Source organism: Rhinoraja longicauda, chromosome 18 (genome assembly GCF_053455715.1).
Source record: "Rhinoraja longicauda isolate Sanriku21f chromosome 18, sRhiLon1.1, whole genome shotgun sequence".
NCBI lineage: Eukaryota > Metazoa > Chordata > Chondrichthyes > Rajiformes > Arhynchobatidae > Rhinoraja > Rhinoraja longicauda.
The window spans coordinates 21,050,709-21,060,113 of record NC_135970.1 but is presented as its reverse complement, the minus strand read 5'-3'; the positions used below and the strand labels follow the sequence as shown (position 1 = coordinate 21,060,113).

Genomic DNA, 9,405 nt, shown 5'->3' with positions numbered 1-9,405 from the left:
TTGTCTCTGCCTGCTTCAACTCCTGCAGCAATTTTGCACATCCCTCAACTCCTCAGTCATGAGAAAATATAAGATCAGTAAATACAAGTTTATCCTGAACAGCATTTAGTATGTAGGCAGTCTACTCTCTCGGAGAGTCTCTCCATGGTGTATGAAATCATGCTCTATACTTATAATATGTATCTCTTCTTCCTTTCAGTCCAGAGATAGCTCTACCCAAGAAGATCTCAACAGATATGCATTACTTGTAAGGTGGATGTGACTAAAGGATTCTGAGAATCCGTACTAACTACAACAGAAAGAGACACAAAAGGATTTAGATTTTAAAGTATGGTGCCATTTATTAAAAGGGCATTCAAACTTATTTGAGACAATAAGAAAAACTTACAAATCGCATAGTCATCTTCTGACAAACGGTAAGATTGTGGCTTATTCTATGATGCACTCAAGCAAAAATGCCAATATCATGCAAATACCAACAACAGGTGCATTTAGCTGGAATAACTCAGTGGGTTAGGCAGCATCTCTAGAGAAAAGGAATAGGTGACATTTCGGGTCGAGACCCTTCAGACAGCAGTCTGAAGAAGGATCTTGACCCGGAACATCACCTATTGCTTTTCTCCAGAGATGCTGCCTGACCTGCTGCATTACTCCAGCTTTTTGTGTCTGTCTTTGGTTTAAACCAGCATCTGCACTTCCTCCCTACACAGCAGGTCCAGTTAGATTGTGCCTTTAACATATTCAACTTTACAATCTTATAACATTGGCATTATCAACAAAAATGACATCAAGTTGCAAAAGAACTTCTCCCAGACAGATTATCAAAAGCTTTGCAAGAGAGACAAGTTTTAAAAAGCACATTAAAGAATAAGAAGGTGGCATGTATTAGATAAGAAATTCCAGAGCCTAGGGCTAAGGCAGTGAAATACACCACTGATAATATACTTAAAATAGAGATAGGGAAGATCTCAGAATTCCCAGAGTAGAATGATTTTGAATTCTTTATGGATTGGAGATTACAGAGTGGTAGAGTTGAGGTTATGGAGGGATTTAAGTACAAAGATGACAATTGTAAAACAGATGCATTGTTGGACCAGGAACATGTGTAGATTAATAAACAGATGGAAGAAGGACTCTTTGTGAATTTCAGACGAAGAGTGGGAAAGAAAAGGCCTTTTAGGAGAGCTTTGAAATTATTAATTCCAGAGACAATAAGACCACGTAATGGGCATCTCAGCTGAGGAAAAGGTGAAGCAAGATGGACAATGCTATCTAGAGGAAGTTGGCAGACTTGGTGTCAGTAGAAGCTCGTCATAATCAGCTGTAGTGATGAAATTGTGATCAATTGGCCTTTCATTGAACACAAATAGCTCTGGATAATAATCTGATTCTCATAAAAACAATCTGCAGAAAATTGCTTTAAAATACCACTTGAATTTTGTAGGAAGAAAAGATAAAGATAAATAAGATGAATAGTACAATTTTAAAGAGTGTACAGGAGAGTAGATACTTGAACAACATGTAGTCATCTTTGACAGTGGCCGGTGACGTTATGATGACTATCTGATTCATAGAAATAGTTGAAGAAATTTTAAAGTACAGTTGGAGGACAATGTGCTTGGGGGTGGAGGGGGGGGGGGCGGGGGGGGGGGGAGTCTACCCAATAGATCACAATTCTAGCCTTAATTTCATAGCCATGCAAGTCTTTTCAAGTACATCTCCAGACACCATGTAAATGAGGATTTCTGCCTCTGCGCTTCCCATACTTTCAGACTAAGTTCCTTCCAAATGCACTAATATCCCTAATTTCCACATTCTGAAAGAGTCAAAATGCACCAAGGGAGATTTTAGCAGAAACGGGAGACTTAATTAAGATGGAGAGAGGAAAGATTATGGGACTGTTTTCCTTTGAGGATAATCCCTTCTTCCTTTGAGAGCAAGTTGCCAGGATATTTTATTGTTCAAAGTGACAAGGGGTCCTAACAGAGTAAATAAGAAGAGGGTACCTTCAACGTGGAGAGGGCCAGAAATAAGAGATGTTAGATATTTGCTGTCCTGGCTTGAATTGAGAAGATTGAGATCAACGATGTGGTTGTAACATTCAGAAGGGGAATGGACACATATTTGGAGAAAACTGTCCAGAATAGGCATAGGGGCAACATCAGAGGATTGGAATAGTTAGTTAGTTGAAACATCCAACACTTGGCAGGATGTGCTATATGGTCTTCGCTGCTTCACGGTTCTGATGGAGGCACTTTGGAACTATATGGAGCGATATTTATTGTATCCTTGGTACGATAAATGTGCTTCCAAAAACAAATAGTGCGACCAACAAATTAAACTAATAGTTCCACATTTAACGATCTCTGGTATGTTTATGATTTGGCGAGTTCATCTCCCAGAGATGCTGGGTTTCAGCACCACGATCAGCTACCACGGTTGTCTGAAGCACCCAGCGTAGACTACGAGATCCCATCTTTCGTGTTTCCAATGTGCGAGTAAACTGTTCAAAATATAGATATTTCACTGTTTTTGGAAACTCTCAGAAATGTAATAGTTCGCAGTGGGTCACATTGTCACATCAATGGTAATAACACTGCTGAGTGCGCGTACTTCTATTCCCGAGTTACAACCGTTTACTGGCGACAAGGTTTGAAACAAATAAGCGCAGCATAATAGTTTTGATGACCATCACATAATAGACAAAAATAATATACTAGTATTTTGACCATTTCCTCTCCAGTAAAATTATGTGTTTTGATGTGCTCCGGGCTTCCTTCGCTGCAACGTCCAATAATCCATCCTTTACATAAGCATTAGAATCGCCTCCACTCCTTCGTACTTGCCTTATCTGTGTACTGCAAAGTTCGTAATTATAATACAGAATCGAAGAACCAAAGACATCGTAAAGCTGCGATAGTCTGTCTCAATAGAGAAAGCACTTTGGATTTTCCACACGTTGAAACAGGAAGATTGCTGTATATGTGTTGTACACCTGTGCACAGTGAGCTTTCTAAACCACACACTCGCAACATAATAAATCTTAATATACATGCTCCTGCTCATCGTTGGTTTTCAGTGTTTCAGGGGGAAAACCACTTTAACTACATTGATTTGCAGGGTACATGTTCGCTGTTCGTACAGTAGTGTTTGGACGACAGCGTCCGTGAGGAACTTTATTTAATGTTGTTAAATGTGATTTTGCAACTGCTGTGGATGCAAGCGAAGGATCATTTACTCATTAAAGGTGTTTTGTGTATTTTCCATTTTCTTTCTGTGTACCACTAAAGCATTTTGAAAAATGAACATCAGAAATACACTGCGTGGATGTTTCTAAATTCATATGTCGGGGCCATTTAGTAAACCTCTGCAGTCGACAGCGTCTCATTTCAGTGCATGGACCTAACATTGGTTTAAAGAGTCTCAGCGTTCAATCAGGTTATTCTGGACTGTTCATTGACGGTTTTATATCATACAAGTGCTCTGAAGGTGGACGCAATAATGTATCTAACATTATAGAGGTGGTAAATACTTTTGTTGGACTGCCTGTTGTCATGTTGAAGGGGAATGTGTTCAGTGTTGAGAAAACACTTCATTGTGTTTTATATTTATGGCTTGCATTTGCTTCTTCGGTGAATATAGAGGTAAAGGGCTTGAAAAATAACATGTTACTTGATGAAACTTGTCTTTTACCTTCATAAAAACATATAAGAATGAACCTGAGCCCATAAACTCCAAAATATAGAAGGTGGCTGACGTGAACAAGAACACTAGTTTTTCACATTAATGTCGCCTGTCTGACAGTGAAGAACAGTACTCTTTCCTTTATTTTTTTGATTTTTTAATTGGCAACTAGGAGGGGGGTTTATTTTATTTCCAATGCAATTTTAATTCAGGGTTTTCTCTCTGCAAAGCTCTGTGAGCTGATTCCGTGGGAGACTAAGCGAAGTGCGTGGGCGCAGAGAATAGGGAGGCAAAGGCAGAGCTTCGGTTATTTGCGTCACTACAGGAGACGGTGCTGTTTGCCTGACAAACAGAGAGAATTAATCCCCACTTTATCAATATCTGTCTCCAGTTCGATGCCCAAATTCAAGAGGAAAGGTGCAGCTGGTGGTGGGGTGTTTATATGGGCAGGTATCTGTTCCGAGAAAAGAAATTGCAAGTTAAACCATTCCCACTGGCGACACACAATCAATCAAAGCGCTCCCCTCTTTCCACCCAGCGAAGTTACTGTGACCATTTTTGTCTTAAGTGTGAGCTTAACGCAAATGTTTTGGCGCTGGGAATCTGTATTCTCCAAAAGAATAGTCGTTTTTCTGATCATTTCCAGCCTCTGAAGAGACTATAAACGTGACGTCAATGGAAGAAGACTGACGCGGCCAAAAGAGAGGAAAAACTCAACTATCTGAGCACAAGCCACATACAGCAGGTTTAATCACTCCCGTTCTTGACATTTCTAGCTTCAAATGGACGCTATAAAGGGCAATTCTATCTCCCTTTTATCCCGATACCTCTATAGCAATAAATAAAGGTATTATAAAAACACGCACAACATTGGCTGGCGTGTTATAAAGCTCTGGTGTGTGTGTGTGTGTGTGTGTTGTTTTTAATGTTGTTTTCCCACTAGTACTTCCAAGGAACATGCATTGCAGTGCGCTTGCAGTGTTGCACGTATAATACAAGGAACTTGCTGCAAGCGGGTTGATAAATATATATATTTTAAACTACTTGCAGGGAGGACCTCGTATGTACGCAGAAACACAGCTCGGGAGAGATGTGTAATAAGAACGGGAGTGTAAAAAAAAAGGCGTTGGGTTTAAAATCTCTGCAATGATGTAACTAAAGCGGTCAGATGCAAGTGGTGCAGAGACGGTAGGGAAAAAAATCTCAATGTTCACTTAATGGTTTGTACGTCACGTTCCAGCAAAATGCCTCTGTGAGTAGTTTTTTTTGAGACCACATGCTAAAAATAGCAGCGGGGTTTGATCGCACTCCAGAAATAGACGGAGGGATTCACTTGTATAAAAAGAGAGCGCGGTGGAGGAGTGCCTGAATGCGGCTGCTATAAATGCAACTCAATGAAGAAATTAATTATTGGAACCCCTTTTTCCCCCCCTCAGCAGAACAACCTTAAGCGACGGTAAGTAAGAGTTGCATGCATCGTTATTTCAAGCTTTTATCCTGCATTTTAAAAAAAATATATGTTTTCTTTACCTGACGAGAAACATTGTACCCAAGCGTGTCCAGAAGTAGGCTGCATGCATACCTTTTAGCGTCTGCACATCCTACATGGTAGGTAGACGGAGAATCTCCCATACGTTATATTTGTGAATCAATCGCGGTCGGGTCGCCTTCTCCGTCGGCGCTGTTGAGTCTCGTTTATTTTCAGCAGCTGAACGGAACAGACCAGATCTGTTTCAAAGACAAGCTACAATGGATGTGACAGTCTGTTATCACTCCTGGTTGCAAGCATTTTCCGAGAAAGGTGGATGTAGGGAGCAATGAGAGCAGCAAAAAGGTCTCCTGTATAATAAATAATGTTATGGAAGGTTAGAAGTGGCAGAATTATAACGCACAGTCTAGAAATGCCTTGTGTGTTCATTACAGTTAATATTTCCTCGCGGCTCGCACGTTTTAAGGTGTCAAATACCAATACCACTATTAACGATGTAGCATTACTCCGACTTGGAATCTCAGATTATACTCGATGGGTGTTCGTGTTGGCAGAGTGTGTCTGTGTGTGCGTGTAGAAGTTTGTGGGGAGGGGCATTATTCCACAGCGCTTACATTCTAACTGTTGTAAAAACTTTTTCCTAACGGTAAACAAGGTGCACCAAGCAACGTTTTCCTGGAGTTTTTGCACTATCTTCGTATTTTAACACCGGTCCATTGCGCGTTTCCAATCCAATTCCATTTTCGACGTGGATTAACACAATTCACATTGGTACATGTGTGCATTTATCTTTTCTTCCCGCCTATACCTTTGAACCCAGTACCGTGTGATGGTTTACAGGAGAGGAGTCTATAGGGTGCTTTATTTAGCTCCCATCTCTCACGTCATCCTTTATTTTTGTCCCACTATGGCTCGTTCCACAGTGCATCGCACTTCCCCTTTCACTTTGGTGTTCTTAATCATATGCCGCGAAACTAAGTGGGTGGAATCACTATTTTGACGATGTTGTTCTTGAGAAGCTGGATGGACTGAACTACATATCCAAGCGCTGCCACGGCTGGCACTGATCTGACCCAGTGCATTCGACGATGCTGCTCGGAAGAAGGCTGGGATGCATTACTACGATATATTAAACCTCATATAGGGTGGGGACTGGAAATATCAACAAACACAAATTGACATCGGTCTTCCAATCAGCCAGATTGCGGTCACTGCTAACAAGTCGAAAATCTCTCTCTCTCTCTCCACCCCTCATCCATCTATCTATCTATCTATCTATCTATCTATCTATCTATCTATCTATCTATCTATCTATCTATCTATCTATCTATCTATCTATCTATCTATCTACCCCCTCTCTCTCTCTCGCTCTACCCCCCCTCTCTCTCTCTCTCTCACTCACTCTCTCCCCTCACTGTCGCCCCCCCCCCCTCTCTCCATCACCTCGACAATATGAAGATATTTGGAGGAGCACGTAGTTCAAACATAAACATAAATTGATTTGGCTCAAAATGCACAATAAGTATTTTGACTACATGAATCTTAAGCCAGATGAGTGAAGATCTGCTTGGCCACGCAAGCATCAAGTAAACACATTGAAACCATTGATATATGCAAGGATGTGTATCTTCCTCAGCAGTAAAACTCAAATCAAAATGAATAATGTCACAGATATATTTATGGAATTTTCGCGACAGGTTTAATGCTCGGCAGCATACACATATAATGGAAGCTATTGTAGATAGGGGGGTAGTGAGACAAATACGCATCAAATTTGCTAGTCGACATCCAGAAACACATAAGGTAAAAAGGACGTGCATTTAATCTACATTTGCAGACACACGCTGACTAATTTGCACCAACACCCACCTTATGTTACAGACCCGCGGCGTTTGCATGGTCACAGTGTGCAACGTATAATAAGCCAGCGCCAATGTTCAACAATCCGTGGCTGTATACGCTCTGTTACTGGGGGTGCTGTATAGACTTGTTTACTAGTTTGCCAGATAGAAATAAATAAACAAGCGCATCGTCTCCTTCTCAGTGTCGCGGTCTGGAGGTGCCTTCGTTGCTTCTTGGTGTAATTCAGAGCCTCAGCTCATGTTATCAGTATATTAAATAATTCAGAGTGGCGATGTGAATTCTCCACTCCGATGGAGGAACAGCATGGTTTCAAAGTCGTGACTGTTAAGTGAGTAATCTGCGTGGATGCGTCATGGCTGCAGTCACAGTTCACTCGGAACTGAGGAAAATCGTGACTTTCTTGATACGTTCCCTAAATGAAAGACTCCCAATCAGAACTTTGCCAAACAAGACGCTGCGCATCGGGGCGATCCGTTCGGGTTTCTTTTATTATCTTCAACAGTTGGAGAAGGCTGGTCCTAGAATACATAATTACTAAGATCGTGACCCTCCCACACAGTATAATAACTTATATACTTCCTGTGGGGGGAAAAAAGAATTTTAGTTTACAATTTCTGCCGACGCTCTAACGTGCTAACTCCAAGGCTGAACGAGGAGCATAAAAAGGTAAGTCGGATCAAGACTATTCCAAATAATTGTTCTTGTCATTTTTCTTTGATGCTTGCATTATGTGTGGACTCATCATAGTTAGCCGTCATCTGAACGGTGACCTCAAGAGTTCTCCTTATTTTTAAAATGAAGTATGATATATAAGCTTTGGGGTACACCAAAGACAACTACTATATTCCTCTGCAAACCTTGATAGAAAGACGTCTTCCTGCTGCAGGTGATGTTTAAAAACAGGGTTTTTTTCTTTGTTTACAAAGAAGTACAGCCTTTTGAAACTACGCCTTCTTTACACGTAACTCAGCCTGGACGTCTTATGATCAGATCAAGACCACCGCGTTGCAGAAAAGAGTTATTACTTATCATTAAAACTTTACCCGCTCTTCTGGCTTTCCCTGGGGCCCACATTACACGTCCCGCAACCCCCCCCCTCCCCTCCCCCCTCTCCCCCTCCTCCCCCCCCCCCCTCCCTTACGTCTGAAGAAGGGCCTCGACCCGAAACGTCACCCATTCCTTCTCTCCAGAGATGCTGCCTGTCCCGCTGAGTTACTCCTGCGTTTTGTGTCTCTCTTCGGTGTAAACCATCATCTGCGGTTCCTCACTACCCTTAACGTAGAGCCAGAGGTGGAGCCAGACGTTGTTTGGGGCTTTCTCCCTGGTGCTTGGCGAATGTGAGCTGATGTATATAAACAGTGACACCACACTGTCTGAGTGAGGTTGCTCACCCCTTGTCCCCAGTTCACGGCCCCGCTTGCCTGGCTGCTGTTTGTTGGTGACCAGGCGTCGTGCGAAAGAAGGCGACCCATGCCTCTTCGCCAATGGCCAGGGGATTGATGCCCGCCGCGCAGACCTGTTTAATTGGGAGTGCGTCTTGTTTTGAAAGGGGGGCCCTTGGAACGAGCTCTTTCCAGATTGGATGATGACGATTCTGTGGATACCAATGAGCTTGCGCGCCAGTCTCTATTTATTTACTGGTCAGGGCGCAAGTACCCTCTTTTACGCAGCGCCACCAGTCTGCAGCACAGACTCCACTTGGGAAAGATCGTGATCCTCGCTCGGATGGAAGTCAATCTCTCCACCATCTCGCTCTCTCCTTCCGTATATACACATAGACACATCTACCTCGGCCCCTCGCTCCATCTCCTGCCCTCTCTTTGTGTGTGTGTGTGTGTGTGTGTGTGTGTGTGTGTGTGTGTGTGTGAGAGAGAGAGAGTGTGTGCTGACACACAGATAGCTTGCTGCACGCCGTGTCTGGGGTGAAGCAATCAGGGGATCGCCAGGATGGCGATGGATGGACTCGATCCAACAGCCAGCGAGGAGGGAGACTCCTGCCCTAGTGCAACGCCAGCGATCGCCTCTCCACCTGAACACAGCGAGCCGCCAGTCTCAGCAGCATCTTCGCCTCCTGTAACACATCGTGGAGTGTCTCAGACTCTCTCCCCCTCCCCTGTCTCTCTCTCTCTCTCTCTCTCTCTCTCTCTCTCTCTCTCCCTCTCTCTACTGAAACAACTGGACCCCCCGCCGCCGCCAGCGGACCATGTCTCTCTCGAATCTTTTTGCGGTCTGGGCTTGCTGTATGTAACTATGTAGCCAGGAAGCCCTTACCCCAAAAAGCATTTGCGGGAGGCGCTGTCATCGAGGATGTTCTGGGGAGGGGGACGATGTGACTGATAACTCCGGGCTCTGCCGCCGCTCTAGGGGAG

General features: G+C 43.2%; 1 long non-coding RNA gene across 1 annotated transcript; it reads right to left on the bottom strand.

Annotated features, from left to right (window-relative positions):
- Nucleotides 1-355: 355 nt before the first annotated feature.
- On the bottom strand, nt 356-8,555 carry LOC144602322 (uncharacterized). The gene is made up of 4 exons (XR_013548435.1): nt 8,428-8,555; nt 7,043-7,554; nt 5,215-5,523; nt 356-2,858 (listed from the first exon to the last, which is right to left on the bottom strand). It is a non-coding gene; the product is annotated as an uncharacterized LOC144602322 (long non-coding RNA).
- Nucleotides 8,556-9,405: the final 850 nt, after the last annotated feature.